Consider the following 22,118-nt stretch of genomic DNA (forward strand, 5'->3'; position numbering starts at 1 on the left):
GAAGGAGTTTATTGAGTACATGAACACTACATACATACACTCCCACTGTTTTCTCTGGAACAGTTTCTGGTTTTCTTGTGTGTTGCTATACAGGGACTTTTATTACTTTCTGAATTACCTGTGCAGTTTCACAACATATGGCTCATGTTTGTGTATAAGAAGGACATGCAGCCACTGTGATAAAGTCCTCCTGCATCACCTTCACTGTTACTGGACGCAGATCAATCGGCCCCTGCAAGCCGCTGCAGGTGGATCCTCGCACTTCCTCTGGGTTTTTCAGGGGCTTTGAGCTTACGTCAGCAGTTACACTGCTCTGCCGTCATCTGATGTTTGCAGGAAGCAGCGAGGGTTTATTCACTCTGCATGCACAGAGCTGGAATCTGGGCAGAGACGTTATGTTTTTTTTTACTGCTTTATCAGATTTTTGGCCACATTGTGTTCTTTTCCAGAAGAAAATATTCTGACAAATAAAAAGACAACTATTGTATTGTTGTTTTATTCTTTTTCCACTGCTCCAGGCTGTGTGCTTAGTTGGTTTAGATTAATAAAAGCTATTTGTACATGTATGGAAGAAAGAACCACATATGGTGTTGCTAAATGGAACAAAAGGCAGATGAAAATCCGGGGGGGGGGGGGGGGGGGTGTTATAGTCTGACATCGTGACATTCAGCAGCATGTGGTCTCAGGGTCATACAGCAGAAGGGTCATCACACATTCATGTGAACACAGTTGTTGAGTCTTTGGTGCTGAGTGGAGCAAAGTCATGTCAGGATCAATTACTGGAGGGATACTGACAGACAAGCACTCCACAATTTGATGATTTATAATGTATGAATCTTACTATGGTATGCAGAGATCACATGTGCACACACAGAATGAGCAACCAGCCACGATTTACAAGTTTATACTAACTTAAGAGCTCATCCTGCTCTACTTGAGCTATAATTACCTCACTATGAGCGCTTATTAACGTACAGTATGTATACACCATCTGCCATTAGCAAAGTGCACTGCTCCATCTTCCTCCGTCCTCTCCTTAAAGGAGTTACTGTAGAAAGTTACAACTAGCAGTCCGGCTCATAAATAATCTAGATGTGCATCCCTTTTTAACCCACGGAGACTGCAGGGCCCCTGCACATTTCACTCAAGTATGTACTAATGTTAGACCAGGCATCCAGCTCCGGCTCTGCTGCGGAAGGCCAGAGGGCGAGGTTATTCTGGGACAGGTATGCGCAGTCTGAGAGAGCTGGAGGGAGACTGTGAGAGGGGACATGTTGCTGGTTCCAGTGTTTGATGCGCTGTTTCAGGGGTCACAAGACAATGCTGGACTGTGCAGGTTTGAGAGTTTTCTGCAAACCGGAGCCATTAGCTGTCAGCTGCATCATTCCAGACGACACTGAGGGTGGCGTTTGTTCCAACACACCACAGCTAAATAGTTTCCAGTGTGGGAGATTCGCTGCTTTCAGCTCTGATGAGGGATTGATCCTCTCGTCCGAGACGTAGTTTGACAAACATAAAACCACACTCACCGCACAGACAAGCGGAGTAAGCAGGGAATCCCTGCCACTGAGAGACTGACAGCTGCGTACACAGTAGCTTGGCCAGAGTGTGTCTCCCCACAATCCCCCTCTCTTAGCTTGAATAATTGATTCTGAATTGATTTAGTCTCAGCTGGCTCACTTGCTTCTTCTGCCGCCTTTGGACAGTAGCATGTACTTTTGCTTCCTATAATTACTGTCTGCCTGGTTTCTGTGCTAGTCAGCAATAAAGCCGAGCTTTTACCCTGCAAATGGAAGCGTCTTCAGGAAAGCAGTAATTAAAAATTCATTTGAGATTTGTTTGTTGCTCTGACTGACCCTAAATCACATAAATCAACTATCTGCCCTCTTACATGAGGCAAGTTAAATGTCCTCTGATGCCCGTTTTAATTCCTCTAAACAGAGTTTCCTCAGTATCAATCTTCTCTCAATCTGTTGAAAACCCAGTAATGAAATGGTGTCCAGGAAAGCCTGTAATGTGCCTAATGGGCTGTGTTTTTCTCTGGTGAGAGTGCACATGCTTACTGCTGAAAGGTTTGTCAGGGGGCGTGGAGGGAAGAAATGTGAAGATGCCTCCTCTGCTGAACCATGGACAGCCTAGTCAGTGTGAAGTCAGTGAGTGAGCCTTTCACATGCTAATTTAACATACATCATTCCCCTGGCCTCCTTTATATTGCCCCGCTTGGCAAAGTGACCAATTGTGACAACTCTGGAACAAATTAACTATCTGGATCCTCTCAAATCTGCTCAAAAGTCCCCACAAAGTCCACAACCAGGCAGGATTGAACATTTTACCTTATATATATGTGTGTGTGTGTGTGTGTTTGAGCTTTCCCATAAAAGGATAGTTTTGGAGCATTTAAGGCTATGCACACGTTAGATGCCAGACTGTTTCTACAAGCTAGCTGTTTCTGCCTTTATGCTAAGCTAAGATTAAGATAAGATAAAAAAAAAAAAATCACAAAATATTCAGCTTCTTGATGTTTTATGCAGATTCCCCAATTTCTAAATCCCAGCACCTCCCTCTCGCCTTTCTTTACTTTGGTCAAATTCTCCTCCAAACTCCTTTGTGTGGTGGGAGATTCCTCACATGAGGAGGTTGTTAAGCTGCTATCAGGGAAAGTGCTGGATGTCTTTCGGAGAGTGATGGGGAGGGAGGGACCCTTTAATGTAGGGTGAGCAGGGGAAGGCTCTCTTGTCGGACCTTGCTGAAAGAAACTGTGGCTTTTTTGTGTGCCTTGCCAAGGACTTTGGAAAATATTGCAACAACGATGGAGTGGAGAAATTTAAATGTGAGAGTGTGATCTGAAAAGAAAGGAGGGGATGGATGAGAAGGTTTAGGGAAGCTAAAGAGGGAATGGGAGGAGGAAAAGAATGAAAGAATAGAGATGGAGGGAAAACAACCAATAAGTGTTTTTATTTCTGAAGACTTTTACTTTTCGTTTCACTCTGAATCCTCGATTTGCCCTCCAGTCTGGGCCAATGAATAAAACATTTTAAACGAAAGAATGGCACAAAACCAAAAAATTCTTTGAAGGTCTTTTCCACAAAACATCACTAAAGCACCCTGAGGGGGAAAGACCCCGTCATGTCACCCCTGTGCTTGTGTGTGTGTGTGAATTTAAATCAGGTTTGACCCTCCCCCCTTTCTGCACCCTCTGAATTCAGTCCCCCCCTCTCTGCATGCTGGCCAGTCCTCTGCAGCTCGTGCAGCAGATAAGTTGTGTTTGCAGTCAGCGCTGCTCCCTGCACAGAACCAGATCCAGCAGAGCGCCTCCTGCTTTAGTGGGGAAGGAGAAAAAAAAGGGAGATACTGTAGGAGGAGCGAGAAGGAAAGAGCCGGCGCAACAGTTTTACACTGCATTCAGTTACAATGGGAGAGGCGTGTTAGGGAGAGAGGACGAGAGAGCGAGCAGTACAGGCAGAGGACTCGCTGCAGTGCAGGTGGATCACAACTGTCTGGTGAAGAGGAAGGTTCGGAGGCAGCAGTCGAACTCTGATTGGCTGTGCGGCAGGTTTGTAGTGCAGTTTCTTTACAGTGAGAGCCGATTGTCGCATGGTTTGTGTGTGTGTGTGTGTTTGATATAATGAATGCTGTGTTCTCCACCATCAGGGCTGCTATCTCACTGCTGTCTACTCTTGTTGCCTCTGTGCAGTTGTGACATTTCCCAGAGCTGTCAGTACGAAGGAAAAGACCATGAATCTGTGATCAACGCATACATGTTTTCAAACTGGAGGCATTTTTATTTGTGTCTCATGCACACAAATTCAGTCTGCAGGAGAAACTTGGGAGCTGGGAGGAGAATAGAGGACTTTCTGCTGTGGTTGCTCCGTGCTAAATGAAAAAGCAGAGGCCCTCTTCCCTCCTTTCAGATGGCTTCTTTTTACTATGGAGAAGAATAGAGCTGGGAGCTGTGAATGGGCCTGAGATGGCTTTCTGTGTGCAGAAGAGAGGTGCCGCCCTCTCAAGTGTCAGCATGCTTAGTGGTTTGGTGGAGGGGGGGGGGGTGAAGGCACATTCTGCTTTATAGAGAGGCCTGAGTTCTATGCATTGAGAAGAGAGGAGATTTTACCTATTTAATCCTCTACTTTTTTGAAATTTTAAAAGTTCAGGATTTCTAATATTTCTTCCTGTCTTGTGGCTCCTATCCCGCTCTTTACCCCCCTGAGGGAAGGGCGGAGTGATACAGTCAAGTGCTTTGCTTCATAGGTGTCTGCTTACTATTGACTGAGCAGAGATAAGACGCTGTTAGGAGCCGCTCGTTTCTATTTCTGGCTGTTGTTTTCTGGGTGTTCGTATGAAAGGCCCCCTTTCATGGTTGGATAACTGACTGACTGATGGGAAAGTCGTGGTTTGGTTGCTGTTTGCTCGTGTTGTTATTTGCTTGCCAGCAACTGAATCAGTTGCTTCACTCTATTCGATTTTCTATATTGCTTGAGGTGTTTTGCGTGACTGACGATTTGCATTCCAGACCTCGAGGTCATGGAGGAAACCTCTATGGAAGAACTATCATAAAAATCTGTGCAGATCAACAACTTATTCTTCTTTGATTTGGATTTTTTCTACAAATTTTCCCCCTTTGCTGAGCATCTTACCCACACAGCGGCCTGAAATTATATGATGGATTAGACAGTGAAGTCTGAAGATTTAGGTCCAAGATGATTCCTGTTTGTGCTGCAGTTATTTCTGAGGTTCATCCAACACGAAACGAAAAACCGGTGTACTGAATTGTAATAAGATAGCAAAGCTTCAAAATGTCAGTGTCATGTCCGTGCAGAGTAAACACTACGAAGCGCAAGCACAAGCACAAGCACAGCTGAATTATTTTCCCAGCCGCTGGCAAATGAAGTCTGACTTGCTGTCAAGTTCGTCTTCTCAGTGCTGAAATAATGAAAGCTGATGGATTCACATCAGTGACACCTGCGTACGTGCTGCTGCCCCCTCAAAGCAGTGAGCTCCTCACATGTTCCACACACACACACTCTCCTCCTCTGGTGTGTCATCCCTTTCCTGTTGTTGTCACCGAGGTGCACATTGCTGTAAGCCAGAGGTCATCTGTGAATGCTATTGATCACAGCAGTATAATATTAGGATAGGATAGCATAATGCTGCAACAATGTAGAACGTAGAATAATGATACAGTGGCATGCAAAAGTTTGGTAAGTATAAGATGATCTGATTTCCAGGCAGCATAAAGATGCACATTCCTGTAATATTTCAAGTGAGATTACTTTTTTTAATTTCCATGTTTTACAGTTTTAAAATAACAGAAATGGAAAAGGGCCTGAAGCAAATTTACTGGCATTTAATTGAATCCATTCGTCTCTCGACCAGTGAGATGTTCCCCGTGCCACTGGCTGCAACACAAGCCCAAAGCATGATCGATCCACCCCTCTGCTTGACAGCTGGGGAGGTGTTCTGTTCCAGACAAACATACTTTTGCTTATCGCAGCCAAAAAGTTCAGCTTCATCAGTCCACAGGACTTGATTCCAAAATGCATGAGACTTGTTTAGAAGTTCCTTTGCAAACTTCTGACACTGATTTTCGTGGTGAGGCTGCAGGAAAGGTTTTCCTCTAATGACTACCATTTTATCATGACATTACTAACAACAGGAAACCACTACCTGAAAACACTTTGCTATCTTCTTACAGCCTTCTCCAGTTATGTTAATTATAGAGGAGCCCATGGCTGCTGATTGTTGGGACATGGTTTGAGGAGTAGGAGTATTTATAAACCTTTGAAATTTGCCTTTCCTAACGATGGCTGCAATCCAGCCAACGCCATATCAAGCTGATCAAGGTTAGGTTGGTAAAAGTTATCTGAGAGCTCAGATCATGGTGCTCTTTTCTTTTGTTCACATTAAAATTGTACAAAACAAAAATAATACACTTATCTGTCTTAAAATGTTGAAGAAGATGTTTCATATTTAACTTTATGACTTTTGGAGATCAGTGCATCTTCTCCTCACTTAACTATTCACAGAAACAGACATTGTGATCATGGTTCCCAGACTTTTTTATGCGACTGTAGATAAAACATGAGATTTTAAAATTTGTTTTACTTTGATTGAACATATTTTGGCCCTCGTTCTAGATTACATAAAAGATTTGCTCACTAATTGTGATGAGGTGGTTTGGAGTTGGATGTTGATGCGCAAACTTACATGTGCATTCTTTCAACGTGTCGCGCTCCAAATGCCTCAAAACTCTTGATAAAGAAGCAAAATGTGCCTGCTCATTTCAAGTGCAATTACAATCTTGCCTTGCAGAATATTCTGCTTTGAAATTCAACTCTTGCTGCAGAGCAGACGTGTGATCTGCGTGCACCTCCTGCTTTCATGGCACTTGCTGCTATGGCGATGGCCTCGGTCCTCTAATGAATCCTGAAACGTCTAATCAAATATTTGTCCACAGTTCTTTTGCAGAGAAGTAATAAAATAGGACCCTTGCAACAGGCTTTGTTTGGTCTTCATCTTTGGGCCATTCTCTGGGGTTTTCTCGTTGTTTCAGGAATGACTTTGTGTGCCGGGCCCTTCAAGAAAATATTGCTGCTTCAGGCCGAGTGATTTGCAGTCACACTGGCCTTGATTTCCTCTCCTGAGGAATGTCTGCTCTCAGGTCAAGGTTTTGAGATATATCTTTGTGGTAAATTAAGACAGATTTCTCCCTCTTACATGTGACTTACGGCACTTCCATCGTGCACATGTAGTTCAGTAACATTTTAAAAGCAGCCAAAAGAGGTTACCTTTCCCCCATGCTGAGGCTGAGGGGGTGAAGCATTGTCCCAATCAACCTCAGTGACCCGAGCACCTCTCCTTATGTTTCCACTTAAGGACGGATGATGTGTGTGTGTGAGTGAACGAGTGTGTGTTTTACAAAGAAAGGGGAAGGGGTTGTCTTATCGTCCAAGAAATGGGTGTTACTCTTCTTTCTAACTCGTGTTGTAAATCACTGGTTTATGTAATGTGTGTGTGTGTGTGTGTGTGTGTGTGTGTGTGTGTGTGAGTGCCTGTGTGTGTGTGTGTGTGTGTGTGTGTGTGTGTTAAATAGCTTGGCGGGCCTGCCTGCGATTATGTCATACAGCATGGTTTCCAGCTGTCCGAGTCTGCTGCATTTAATTTAGTTTTGAAGAAAGTCATCCCCAACCACAGTGTGTGTGTACGTGTCTGTGTAAACTGTATATATTTGTGTGTTTTAAATGAGTGCTTAATTGTTTGTGTAGACCTACACACTCACTAAGCTCTGTGGAGCGTCACCTGTCGGCAAATCATTGCTGTCAGATTCTGGCTAATGGAACCCCCTTTTTTTTTGTTGGTTTAGGTCTTTTTGATGATTGTGATTTGGGTCTGATTGAACTCTGCTGTCCAGCTCTAAGTTAAACCAAATGTATTTGGGCTGGGTCCCACTCAGGGGCTTAGATCTGAGCTTCGACAAAGGACTGCACACGTTTCAGCTTTAATGCAGGTGCATACGCAGGGGCCCAGACTCACTGTGATCAGGTTTCTTTGCAGAAACCAACACAAGAACGAGCCATCTCTGAAGCAGTCAGCTTTTACAGTCCGGGTAGTTTTATTTAGTAAACACAGAGGTCTGATATTCCCACAGACAAGGCTAAGCGATCTTCAATTTCCTCCAGACTTAAATTCATATCTGGTGGTTTGTTGACAAAGGCTCGCTGACTCCTCTCCCACAGATGATTTACCCATGTTAGTCATGTTACTCAATCAGACTCTTGGAAGCTATTAAAAAAAGGAGGGATTGATCTGTGAGGTCGAACTGTTGTCTGATTTACTGAGGATCAGACCTCTTGCTACAGTTCATGTTGGATTCATGTCTGAGAGGGCAGTGAGAGAGAAGCTGTACATACCATGTTCATTATGCGTCCTCAGGATAATACGATCAGATCACGGGCTAAATGCCTGCCACTGTCTTGCTCCTCTCTTTGCCCAGCAGTGGTTCGACCCCTCTAACCCCGGACTCCCAGTCGGCCTTGACCGCAGTCAGTTGAGGCTTGTCGGGTGAAACCAATAATGGTTTGAACTTCTCCCAACACTTTATATAGATCGCTCTGGCCGGGTCGGAGTTCATGGGAAAGCTTTGCTGAAGCTGTCTTCACCCAGTGGCAGGACCTGCCGTCATGCACCTGTTATGCTTAGTGTAGGTGCTTAATAAACAGTTAATGTCATTTCTGACCTTGTGAATGTTAGTCTGACAATTATTTGCTGAATGCTGCAATGAATAAAATGTTCCACCAAATGAAATATTGAGCAATATTCCCCAGAAACAGCACATGACTCAGGCCTCCAGGACACGATGCAACAGGATGTTTCTCCTCTTAAGTTAGTGAGTTATGCTTAAGATCCTTTTGTGCTCATGTCATACTAGGCTGCTTATATTACTGTACACTCATTTCATGTGCTTTGTCATAAGACCTAAAGCTTTACTTCAACTTTCACACGCGTGGTGAACTCTTTATCTGCAGATATAACACATAGTTTGCAGCTGATAAGTGCAGGTTGTGTTCAGTCTCACTTTTGTCAAGGACAGCTTCCCTGCATGTCTTGGCAGACAAATGCTGAGTCACAGGGACTATCATGTGTCTTTCACCGGTTCAGCTCTTCGAAGGGAGGAATTTCAGAGGCTCTTGTTCATTTAAAACTAGCGTCCTTTTGTCAGCATTGAACGCTGCGGCAGCTGGGCGAGTGAGAAACCGCCACTTGGCATCAAACTGAAGCCATTCTTGTTTTTTTTGGTTGCTGTGGTAAGTGCGGAAAAAGGTAAGGAACAGTTTGAAAGTTGTTTTATGAGTTTTTTTTATTGTAATGTTTAATGCACCATTAACTTTCACTATAATTGCTTACAAATGCAAGGTAGTAAGTGCTAATTTCTCAATTCCCTGGGATAAAGCCTTCGCTAGTGGAGACCCTAGATTCTACTGAGTAAGGAAGAAAGAGAAGGGGGAGTCTGTACTTCGAGCTCTGAGAGGAAAGTGAGAATTTCAAAGAAAAGGGAGAACTTTCTTTTTTTTGATGAATTCTCGGATTGTTCCAGATGTGACATTTGTCTGGAGGGATTTGCAGCTCTGCTGTGATGTGTGGCAGGTTGAGCGATTGTAAAAAAAGGAGTAGAGCACGCAGGAGGGAGGATATTGCTTTACTCGTCCTGGCCTTGTCACTTCTTACAGAACTAGGAATCGTACCAACCAACCTGCACAAACACATATGAACAGACTACAGTAGATCCTCAGTACATCCCTGGGATACTCTGTAAAACCATGCAGAACCTTGTTTATTAAAGTGCAAAAACAATGACTTCATCATCCAGCGGGAAGCTTTTCTGTCCTGGCAAATGTTGACTCTGATGGTGAGGAGGCTGGGCACACAGCCTCCTAATTTCCCCTCAAATCTCTTTCTTCTCCTTTGTTTTTTTTTTCTTTGTATCATTTCTTCCCTCCTTCCTAACTAAAACCTGGAAGTCATTTATGAAGTCAGGACGGGGGTTCTCTCATCCAGAAGTGGATATTTGAGTAGGGCCGAGTGAGAAGGGTCTCCAGTTTGATGTCCCACACCTCCCATCAAGGGGACTGAATCAGAGTGAGGCTGATCTCAGTGCTGGATGTGCTATTGAAGATATGTGTGGCATGATATTTCAGTGGACAGCCCCCGTTGTTTTATGTCTGGGCTTAGTTTGAAGAATGGATTAAGTCACTTTTAAGGGAATCAAATCCAATTAATCTGTCACTGTCACAAGTGTTCTCCAAAGGAAAAGAAAAGAAAATTTCTCAGAGAACATCCACGTTTCAGTTCCAGCCTTCTGTTTCTGTGAAAGCCTCAGTGTAAGAAGTAGTAGATTTGTCACACAAACTGGATCAGAGCTAGAGGACGACTGGTTTGTACTGTCGTTGTACTTGCTCATCCTGATCTGCCTAAACAGGTTTACTGTAAAATGCACTATTTTGACGCGTCTGTGTGGTGGTCTGTACCTGTGTAAATGGATTAAGTGATGGAAATAGATGCATGTGTTGAGCCATAAAGCTCCAACACCACAAGTTTGGGGGAGTTGTGTGGCTCCGCTCCCCAAGGCCTGCTAATCATGGTGGACTTGAAGCTGGAGAACGCAGCCCAGATTCCTCACGCGTGAGAGAGAACAGGGTCTAAAGAGGGAAAGGAGGGGAGAAACTAAATCTGCAAATGTGTGAGCCTCCTGAGTTTGTGCAAGACAGAGCGACGTATCAATTTCATGGGTCAAGGGTCGCAACCCTGCAGATGAAACGAGTAGAAGTGCAGATTGAGGGGTGAGGTGGGAGGTCGAACAAGCCACATGAACAGAAAGAGACCAGTTTGGGGTACATGGAGGGAGAGATGGGTAATCGAGCGGGGAGTGTGAGTAGGTGGGAGGAGATGTTATTAATCGCTGTTGTTTTCCCCCTCATATTGTCATTTCCTCTGCAGCTGGTCCCGGGTTGAGATGGAAAGAAAAACACAACTGAGGAGATCAGAAATCTAAACAGTGATCCTGCCAGTGGGCTGGGTGTTCCCCACCGCTGACACATCTGTAATAAAACACATTGTCTGATTTCGTAATGTCCTGCTAATGAAGGTGAAGAGAAGGCCAGGCAGGAGAAAAATGCACAGATGTACTGCAGCCCTTATGTTAAATAAGTCAGCGTAGTGAACCAAAGATTCACAGAGCTACAAACATATTCATGGACATGATGGACCAGCAAAGCTGTCGTCAAAGCAAAGGGTAGCTACTTTGAACAATCTAAATATGAATATATAATATTTGCTTAGTTTACACTTTTTTGTGGTCACTACATAAAATTGTATTTGTTTATTTTATGGTTTTGATGTCTTCAGTATTGATCTAAAAACCTTCTCGTCCAGGTTTGAATTCACCTTCACTGAAATGTGTGTTCAAACTCTTGCCTGATACTGGTTCTTCTTTTGTTTCTCTGTTCTCTTAAATAGTTCTCAACATTTACTGTGACAAGAGTAATTCCACAGATTTATTGCTCTGCCCTGACCCTTGACAGAGATCTCCATCAACCCCTCATCCACCCTCATGTCAGGTCATCAGAGTTTGACCTGACAGTCTGTGGGTCATGGCCCCATTAAAATACACTCCCAACAAGGATTTTCCCACCTGACCGTGAGCCTCTTGTGGACCTCAATCACTGCAGATTGTAGAGGCCTCAGTATCCTACGCTTTAAACAAAGTCTTTGACATCAGAATCAGCGTGGGATACCAACAGCCTGACTAGCATGTCCACTTCAAACAGATATTCATGAGTACACCTGGCTACAACGCCACGAATGCCTTCAAGAAGAGACTGACTGAAAATCTGTCCAAATCCCAATTGATTGATTCATTTTAATGAAAATATACAGACACTCAAAAAACATAGAATTCTGGATGCAGTGGGTGCATCCAGAGCAGATGCAGATGCCTTTATCGGTATCTTTTACAGTAATTACATCTCTCATGGTAGCCTTAGTAACAAATGGTGGATCAGAAAATAGTTCAAAGGAACAATTTGGGATTGAGGCAAGACTCCAAACCACAGAGGCTTCCTTACACAGGACCTACAGAAGTACCACAAGTCGAGCACAGGGAGCACTTTTTTAAAATGCCACTTTCTCTGCAGTTTCCTGCCTCACCACAAATGTTGAGCCAATCACTTTAGTGCAATGACACAGCTCAGCTGAGGACAGAGGTGGACATGGTTTGGCCCTGCTTTCAAGTATGGCCACAATATTGCCATATATTGTCATTGCAGTTGTTCCTTGCTGCGAGGCTGCACTGATCACTGCTCGACACATTGCTACATGTGCGATGCATGTCATCCTGAGCCAGCACAGTAGGGCATTTAAGGTCCCACTCTACCCGTTAATTATCAATTCAATTGTGTTGCATTTTGTGTGGCCTAAAGAAATCTGCACGTCAAAGTTGATTTGCCATAGTCCTTCCAACCTATCAAGCATTGTTGTCCACTGTTCTTCTCTATTGAAATGCAGGAGCGCTGTTTTTTGTTTGTTTGTTTGTTTGTTTTTAGTTGTGAACTTTATCTAACGTTTTTTAGCTCACAGATTTGTCTGTATGGTTTCTCGCTTGAATAACCTCCAGCCTCTTTTAAAGCTGCTCAGCTCTTCAAAGGATACTACTTGGCTCGGACTCACGAAGCTCGTCATCAGTGCCGCTAAACTGGCTCGTCTAGAGTCCACTGTTTCCTTTATGCTGCCTGGGCTTTGGCAGGTGAAGAAGCCAGAGTTATGGAAGTCATTAAAATTCCTTGGGAACATGTGGATGCTTGTTTATTTTTCCGCCTAGGCAGGGAGGATGGAGAACTGCCAGGACTCTGCACTGTCCTTCTCTCAGCAAGAAGGACCATGGGCAGAGTGTGGGGGAGGGGGAGTACCTGATCGAGGAGGAAGGAGATGAAAGACTGATACGGTGAGAGGGGAGGAGTGAGTGAAGCAGAGGATAGACCGGTGAAGGCAGAGGGGAAGTGGTTGAAAGAGGAAAATTGAGGGATGAATAAAGGGGAAGAGGCAGACACCCTCTACTGGATGCCAAATAAAGAGTCGGACAAATGAACGTTGAGGTTTCAGTGAGCCGTAAAGGAAAAGGATTAGAGACGGATGGATGCACAGACAGGCTGGAGGCGCGAGAGACGAATGGAGGAAGAGTAGGAGGAAGAGAGTCAGAGACATAAAGGACACACATTTTGTCCATTTGTCACGTGAAGTGCTGGGTTCTTCCAGCTTTGGTTGGAAAAAGTAGTTGGCAATTCTGGCCCCACAATACTTTGCATGAAGTATCCTGCACATTTTCCAGGTTTAAGTGTGGCGAGGTGTTCCACACATCATTTCCCCCCCCAAAAAATCTCAAAGAAAGACACTTGTAGCATCCCACTAACTCAGGCAGAGGCTGCTTCAGTGAAAGGAATATATATATATATATATATATATATATATATATATATATATATATATAAATATGACATCGGGTGTTTTAATACTGACAAAAACAGCTAATTAGACCTTCAGATCATTTTCCCTTTCCCTTTGCACATCCCAGGCCGGTCATTACACACCACTGTCCTCTGTTAAAGCCATCCAGCATTGTCGGCTGTTGATAAGAGACCTCAGATGGTGTTTCATTTTCTGTGATGTGTTAGTTCCTCCATACGCAATACACAGTCACGCTTTACATCGCCCACCAACGAGCCGTAAATCTTCCCTGCCGTCATTTTAAATGTGGAAAGATCCCTTCATGCTCGTCTTTAAACACCAGATCCAAAAAACGGCCCGTTGCGAGGGTGGGCGTTCTTTCTGATTGGTTAAACAGAGGGGACGACTTGAAAGGGATATTGGTGCAGAGTGTTACTGATACCACAATATACGTCTGTGTATGTGTGAGAGTGTGTGGGAGACGAAATAGAAATGACCAGTCTGCCTGTTCCATCAGGCACCTTGCAAACTGAATCAAGTCACCGCCACGACTTTAAAGAATTTCAGTATACTGTTCACCATCTGCTCTGACAGCGACTTGATCGTAGGAAGAACCTACACTGAGGCCAGCTGCAGTGTTGTGCCTCCCATCCTTTCGTCTTTCCTTCATTTTTTTATCTAATAACCAGTGATAATGGATGAGGAGATTGTCAGGACTCCACGGGGGATGAGGGATGAGGATGGCGCACTCAGCCCAGGAGGATCAAGAGGGAGAGGGAGAAAGAAGGGAGTTGTGGAATTTCTCTGCGCATACTTGTGGTATCGCCTTGCGCAGCTGAAAAATGTATCAGTGATTTTTCTCGCTGCCGACACTCCCCTCATCGTGGGCCAGGAGATGGAGATTTCAGCAACGGGGGCTTCAGTGAGGTCACTCTCCATCTCCATCCCTCTTTTTTTTCTGCTTTTCCGTTCTCCTTCTCGATTTCCCTGTGTCTGATCATGCTAATTGGAAATGACACTGCAATGTGGACCCTGGGGGTGATCCTAGAATTTACCTGCCTCGCTGACAAATCGGTGTCTAATTGAGAAGTAACTTGAGACCCTGCGTCTCCCTCCCGCCTAAATGTTCCCTCCCAGAAAGCTGTGGCCTTTGACATGGATCCAAGCATCGGGTTACATGATGCCAATTTAAATCATTACGTGGCTTTTATGCAAAGCTGACATGACATGACATGACTCATTCCTTTATGCTTGGAAATAACAGTGGAATATTGTAAATTGAGGTTATTACTAGAAGACAGATGCCAAGGGTCTGCTTAGGTTGCCCCCCTGGTTTCATGAGCGCTTTTGAAAAACCTTCCACCCACAAGTGCTTCTTGCGTCTTCACGCTAAAGATCAGCTTTTCCCAAACTCTTGGCAACACCATACCCACATGCTGAAGTTACTAATTTTAGTCATCAATCTTTCACAGCATCAGTCAGACTTGTAATGTGTATCATTTCCCGTCAAGGTTTTTCCTTGATTTATTTCAAAACTTACGAAATCAAAGAAGAGGCTGCCCAGTTCGAGAGGCGGAGGGACCCAGCCAGGAAGAAACTATGATGGTAGAGTTTTAACATGAGACCGTTTAGATGATATAAGCACTTTGTTGTTAGGCGTGGTGGAACAACGCGTCATGCTCCCATGTCTGATTGGAAGCATACTGAGGCTTTAAACCACAGGAAGTGGTTGACTCCGTCTTTACTGTTGCCCTTGAGTGAGTCACTTTAAGGATGTGACTGCTTAGGTGTCAGTGTGTTCACCTTGTTCATACATAATGCTTAAAGCACACAGAAATCTCATCATTTCTGTTGTCTGAGCACTTTGATACTTTCAACAGTTTACTTGCATCATTGTTGAAGTCAGCCTTTGGATTAGAATTTGAGTTTAGCAGGTGCTTATGGTTTGAGTTGAATGTTGGCCTTAAACAACTTCATCTTCATGAAATGACTCCTGTGAGTTGAGTTGACGCTGATGCGCAGTGACACACTGTAGTTCCTTTTAACCATTAGTCTGCAGGAGTTTGTGTTGAATGAACATCTGAGTGATCTTTATCCTGGCGATGATCAGACATCGATGCTTGAAGGTTGAAAAAGGAATCCCTCGTGCTTTTTGATCTGCCATCCGTTGTATAATCCTTCCTTTGCATGCTTCGCTCTTGTTCTGTCTTTCTAAAGGTCTCGCCGCCTACAGTAGCTTGAAGGTATCTGTCACCAGATCCTTTGGTATGTTCCCCGTGCGGTGGTGGGAGAGGCACGCTGCAAGTCAGCTGTGGAGAATCTAAAGATCTTGCTGTCAACATGCCAAAATAGATAAAAGAGGAAGGCAGACAAAACAAACAAGGTGAATACCATGAGTAAGCACTATTGATGTGTTTAAGCTTTCTGCGAGTTCAGAGCCGTACGGCTTCCTTCATGTTGAAGATTAAAAAAACTTCACATTGGAGTTTGCTGTGAAAATTATGTTGCTTTACCCCTAGCAGCCACGCCAAAGACCCAGTGTTTATTATTAAAGGGCTCTCTCCACAGAGTGTCTGTGACACTGGATTTGTGTTTTACTGCTGTTCACCACCTTAACAGTTACTGTAGCCAGAAGGTTCAAATCTGGGGACAGAAAGGGAGCTTTGGTGGAGCTAAGACAGAAGCAAATGGCTACAGTCGTATTTGTCATCAATCAAGCAAAACTCATAAGTGCTACTTAATAAAAAATGAAGTCACTTCAAAACAGTCAGAATTGTCTAGGAGCTCTAGATGTTGCCTCAGTTTTACAGAAAGTTTACTTTAGCACTCAGCTGTGATTCTCACTTGCTTCAAAGTTTTTCCTTCCTGATTGCATCACTAGGCCTCAGCGTCTGTGGCGACCGTGAGTCATATAGCACACTGGTTGTCAGGAACAATAAGTTGCCACAATGATAAGCTGCTTCTCTGGATATCCTTTAAGCTCTTCCTGACCGGGAAGGATGGTAGTTTGTGTGCGCACTGGTGCGTAAGTGGGAATGTGAAGGGTGCATGAGGAAACAGCTGGTTTTTCTAGTACAAACATACACGGAAACACTCATTCACATCCGTGTGATTGGTAATGGGGTCATTTTTATGTTTGTGCTGAAATGTACCAAGCATGTTTTTACTCAAATATAAGGGCAAGAAAGACCACTTAAGGTGAACTTGAATCGCTTCATTTATGCATCTTAATTTCATTAAAATGCTCAGAGTTGCAGCAGCTGTAAAAATGATGCTAGCTGGTTGTGGCCATTTGTCTTCCTGCCACTTTGTCTGTGCTCTTAAGGCCTAAAAGTACAACTACGGGAATGAAAACATCATATGAATCCGCCTGAGATATCATGTGACAGTGAAAAGGCTGCAATTTTCCCGTACACCTAACGGCCATAGACACTGACTCCTTAATGATCGTGGTTCTGAGAAAATTGTAATTTTAAACTATTTAGTGGCAAAACAACACTTAGGGCATAAGCATCATTTTTTTTTTTCAGAACATTCAGAAAATTGTGCGCCATTAATGCTCTCTTTGCACAAATTCCATGCATTTCATCTGGCAGAAAGACGGAGAGAGAAACCAACATGAACAATGGAAGCGAGAATGCTGATAGAGAAGGCAGGAGATTAATGGAGAGAGCAGACAGAGGAGAGGTATAAAGGGCATCGCTGAGGCCCAGACTCTGGAGTATTTCTCACCTCCTTGGTGGTCTAATTATCTGTACAGATCAGTGAAGCCTCCCACTATGATTGTGCTGCTGGAGAGATGCTGATAATTGGCCGTATTCAGGTTAGTCTGGAGCTCTGCTGTCCAGGAGTTTATGAATGAGAGCTCTGCTACAGCACGGGCCCGAAATCTCTTTGATGTTGGAGAAGAATTTCCTACAGTCGATGAAATGACTCCTCTGAAATGAAGTATGCTCGCTCAGTGGTCAGAGCAATCAAGACACGGACAATTGCACATGAATGCAGGCACACACACACACACACACACACTTGGTTTCAGCAGAAAGTTATGACTTTTGGCTAAGTGCCACTGTCCCCCTGCTGGACCCCACATCCTGACAGGAAGTTTTGTCCTTCCTTCACACACACACACACTCATGTGTATGTGTGACTGTCACAGAGGGAGAGAGGCACTGAAACACTGCAGGCTACACATTTAGACAACCATGAAATAACAGTGATAAGGAGACAGGGATGAAAAGGGATGAATAGAATTAATTACGCGAACTACAAATGGGGGGAAATGGTGCCTAAATGACACCGGGACCTCCTAAATCGAGAGCTCTGATCCCATGTTGAGGGTCTGGCACCCCAAAAGCATCTCCACACAATGATTATTGTTATCCTTCGGCTTCAAGCAGAACTAATGTGTTCTGTGATGCTATATGAAGATGCCTGTGGGAAATTATAATTATTTTGCCTGTCTCCAGCGGTCGCAGTTTTCACCTTGCTACAGCAATGAAGAGGTAAACTCTGGATGTAGTCAGTATGCATCACATCATCACTAATAAGTTTGGTTACAAGTTCCACAGAGCAGTTGCAGCAGACTTGAAGCTTATTTTCTCCATTAATCACCGTGTACAAAATGAAAAACACTTGAATATGGTCACCACAGTTTCCAAAGTGATGCTCCAGGAGATATGTGCATACATTTCTGTGGATCAGCTCATCAAAGAATTGACCAAGTATTTAAACACTGCTGTTCAAAATGTGTCATTTTGTCCTCTCGTTATTCCCATAAAGAAACGGTGGATACTCACACGCCATGTTGCATCATTCCTCTCAACGTAGACACAGCCTTGTTCTTTGGACGGCTACCACAAGTGCCAGCCATTTCCCTCTTTTCTCCTCAAAGCTGAAACTCTTTTATCTTCAGCCATGTTTGCTGGACTCTCCATGACAGCGAAACTCAGTGAATGAGTTGTTGACGAGGCGAGGAAAGACCCCAGGGTCCCGTGCAGCAAGATGCCTGACCCTCTGGATGTCATCAGCGTCCGTTTGCGGCCACTTTCCTTTCCATGATGGATGCTTTGTATGGATTTGTGTCGCAACCCCCGAGGCTCGAGCTTGACAGGGCCGGAAACACGGAGGACCTCGCTCACACTCGCAAACAAACACACATTGAAGGCTCTTTCCCCCGCCGCTCTGACAGCGTGTCATTGGACGCTCAGATGTGATGGAAGGGGTCAAAGCACAGCGCAGTGACAGTGACTCACTGAGAAGAACTCCGCTTCTTTCCTTTCCTGTTGTGGTAAAGACATGCTGAGATTTCCTTTCAAATAAGGCAAGAACTCATCAAAGCGTCCTGGCCGACGTCCCAACTGCGGAGACCACCCATTTGATCCACAGGTCCACATGAGTCCACACTGTAGTCCAGAAAATCCTGCCCAGAGAGCAGCTTTTGGGGCTAAACACAGCTGTCAGTCACTGTTTTCTGCAGAGAACTCTAAACTTTTAAGCTTGCAGACCTGCCCTAGCTTTGTTGATTAATTCACTAAATGTCTGTGTTGTTTCATGGTCGGCTGCTAACTTGACCGACATTCTGGCGTCGCTCCTATATTTTGCTCATTAGCAGCTTCCTTTCAGCTTCTTTGCACAGAAGTGCTAAAGCTTCTTGTTGTCAGGTGTATCGTGCACACCACCGTCTACTGGCACAGGCAGCTGGCAGTGGAGATCTGGGTTGTGGTGACAGTGGTTGTCACAGTTCGGGGACATCAAAAAGCAACTATAGTGGAAAGATGTAGGCGAGGAAGTTAATTAACACGACTTGTGATACTATACATATTTCTGACTGTCAACAGGCTAAAAGCTTGAAGTGAATTGATGCTGGCAGGTGCCTTTCAGGCTGTTTTGATGTAGGCAGCTCATCAAGCTAAGTAGCACTTGATATGGCAGGAATATACTGTCGCTGAATGGGAAGAAGAAGTTATTAACATAACGCTTTAAATGCTTACTTGTGAAAAGAAGCATATCTTTAAGGTAGTGTATGGCTGCACAATCAGCAGTGTTCAATCACAATGTAGGATTTCAACTGGAGAAGCGCTGGTCTTTATTTGTTATGTCCCTCGTCTGGTACCCACAGGTGCTTACTGCTTTACTGCAATCTAACCCGTGACCTTTCACCAGCAACAGCAGAGTCACAGCTTTCATCTGGGCAGGATGGACTTTAGAAAACACAGAGAAAAATGTCAGAAGTCCAAGTGGTCAGAGGTTTCTTCAACCAAGAAAACATCTAAATGCCAATGTCCTTTTAATGTGCGGAAGTGGGCGTCTTCAGCCTTGATTGACCTTGGAAGCCTCTAAGCCTCTATAACCGGCCTCACTTTGATACACAGCTGCATGCCTATTGTTGGTTTGTTCCCTTTTCTGTTTCTGGGCCTCTAAGGTGAATGAAAAGGCCTTTTGTGGGAGCCGGTGGTCTGTGTGGTCACTGTGCGCTCAGGCTCCGACCTGTGTGGTGGAACACAGAAGAGGCCCATGGGATACTAGTGGGGTGAGGTTATTTCACCATTCTTCTGTCTTCTTGTGAAATCAAGTCTTTCCAAGGGACGACACAGGAGTCTCTAGTTTTAAGTTGTTACCAATTTTGAGGATGGTTTTAGGAATATAAATGCAAGTTTTTACCAAATGTTCAACACAGTTTCGGATCTTTATGGGCAGTGGGAAATGTGTGCATATGATAAAGGGTCTCTTCTATGCCTGTCATGTTTTTTTTAAGTCTCCACTATGAATAAGACATAGAGCATGCATAAAGCGTCCTTCACTGTGGCCTTCATCTCCGCTCTCATTTTCTGTCTAACTTTATGTCTGTTTTCACCTCGCTGTCTCAGTTTCTCCCTCTTTTCTGCCGGGGTGGGGTCAGCACATGCACGGACTGTTTGTTTGGAGTTGCTATAGAAACTCGTGTTTGGTGTGTGGCTCGCGTGCTTATGCCACTGTGTGTGTATGTGTGTGTTTGCGCCGGTGCGATGGGGCTGCAGTTCTGCTTCATGCGTAATGACCTCATCCAGACACAGACCCCGACATATCAAATCCGTCTGTTTCCTCGGATTGTGTAATGGATAGTCCCCAAACACACATACACACACACACACACAGCTCCCTGGCCGACGCCCCCTCAGTGTTGTGCCTTGTTTCTTGACCACAGACGAGTCATGGGGCCACATGCTCATCAACAGGAGTACAACTCCGCTTGACAACAGGAGCAAAGCATGATTGCTTGATAATTTCATTTCATACAGTGCAAAATTGGGGAATTGGATTTTATTTGAATGGTGTTCTGCATCAGACGACTCCTCAGAACAGGGGAACAAAAGTTCACGAACTGACGATGAACTCTCATACTTTAGGGCTCTTCACCAGCCGTATGTGCTGTATTTCTGTGTTTCATGTTGTTACAGAACCGCTCCTACTCCCACCTTATCACCCGGGGTCAAACAGTTGACGTTCCTCAGCTGCTAATCTCGGGTAGTGTTAAAATGTGGAGCGCAGCCCAACTCTTGATGCGCATTTATTATAGCCGCGAGTCAAGTCATTGGTTAGAAATCTTTTCCGTGTGGAAAAGAATGCTGCTTTCTCTGAGGGGAAAAGTTCTGCTTCATTGCGCAAAGATTTCTGGAAGATCTATTTTCCCCCAAAGCGTAAATGTATACAGTTATTAAAGGCCTTATTATTGATCCGCCATGTGACTGTGGTCTTCCACAAAAAGGCTGTATTCAATGTAATAAAGGGCACATTCACAAACACTGCCACAGTGCATGCCCGAGCTGATGGACCATTGCTGCTGCATTCAGTTAATTCAGTTTGTTCATCCTTGGCGGTTGTCAATTTCTTTTTTTGCTTTCTTTTTGGATAGCTGCGTTTAATGAAGCTGGGAAAATCAGTTACATTTGGATACACATGACCACTGATCCTATTATATGCAGCTATGCAAGTCTGATTTCAAATTACAGACATTACATATTGGAATGAATAAAGAAATAACTGTTTTGGCTCAATCAGTTCTCAAACCAGTGCACTCGGGAGGGTTGTTGCAGGAAGTCAGGGATTACAACCAACATGCACCAACTCAAGAAGCAACATTCAAGAAATCCCCCAAAGCTAGTGTTGTGCGGCATGGATAATTTGCCTATCTGTTCCCACATGTCGGTTCAGGCAAAATGTTTGCTCACCTGGTGCAGACAGGGCTCAGATTGATGTGGAGGGATTGGCATAGAAATCATTTGCCTTGGAAATTAACCGCTAAGCTTTAGGGCGCCACAGCCTCGCTTACTTGAAGGTGCAGTTGTTTGTGTTCATTCGCCCGTGTGAGAGCATCAAAGACAAATTCCCTTGTGTTAGTTGGTGCATCCCGCACATTCATTTAGTCCCAAACCTACAAAATGAAACTTTTCATTCCAATATGAAATATCTATTGTTTCTGCCATAGTGACACAGAAACAAGCTTTTCAGTGCAGCTTTTTTTTTTCCTCGGCTATCCATTGCAAATCCAGGACAGAGATATATTCTTGTCCTCTACTGCAGGGAATCTATATTAGCTGCTGCAGCAGAGAAAGGGATATCTCCAGGGGCTTTGTAAATAAAAGGAAAGGTTGTAAAACGTTCCTCTGCACAACTTTTGTGCTTACAGCTGAAGAGAAGCTGCAGTTCCGGGTCATGAAAACCAGATCTTGATTATGCAGCTCAACTTTTCTAAGACAGTAGTCATGAGTGACGAAACTACCAAATGATGAACATGTTTTAAAATCAGAAATTTGCCAGTGGAGGTGAGGTGGGCCCATAGAGGGAGAGGCATGAGGCAAAGATACCAGAGTTGCATAAAAAATGGTAAATCAATGAATGTCCATACATCTGCTTATATATCACAGAAAGAAGATGCTTGCCTGAGAATAATCATGTTTTTAAGCTCTCTTCAGTATTAAAGTAATTCTGTGATAATTGTCTGTACATCCATGGGCACATTGCAAACAGGAACAGCAAACAGCCAATTCGGCACACTTTTAGATGCCAAATTTCCCAAAATGTAAAGATAGATTTTTAAAAGCAGGGTTCCAGTAGTAGACCATAGCTAAAGTCACTGATTCCAT

The 22,118-nt window shown here is 44.1% G+C and overlaps 1 protein-coding gene across 1 annotated transcript in view; it reads left to right on the forward strand.

Annotated features, from left to right (window-relative positions):
• Positions 1-3,403: 3,403 nt before the first annotated feature.
• The window catches only part of add3a (adducin 3 (gamma) a), a 66,100-nt gene continuing 47,385 nt past the window's right edge, over positions 3,404-22,118 (forward strand). Inside the window, exon 1 of the mRNA XM_041964246.1 lies at positions 3,404-3,553. The gene's annotated coding sequence lies outside the window, so the exon portion shown is untranslated. The remainder of the gene's footprint in view (positions 3,554-22,118) is intronic.

This window comes from Chelmon rostratus, chromosome 3, assembly GCF_017976325.1.
Source record: "Chelmon rostratus isolate fCheRos1 chromosome 3, fCheRos1.pri, whole genome shotgun sequence".
Taxonomy (NCBI): Eukaryota; Metazoa; Chordata; class Actinopteri; order Chaetodontiformes; family Chaetodontidae; genus Chelmon; species Chelmon rostratus.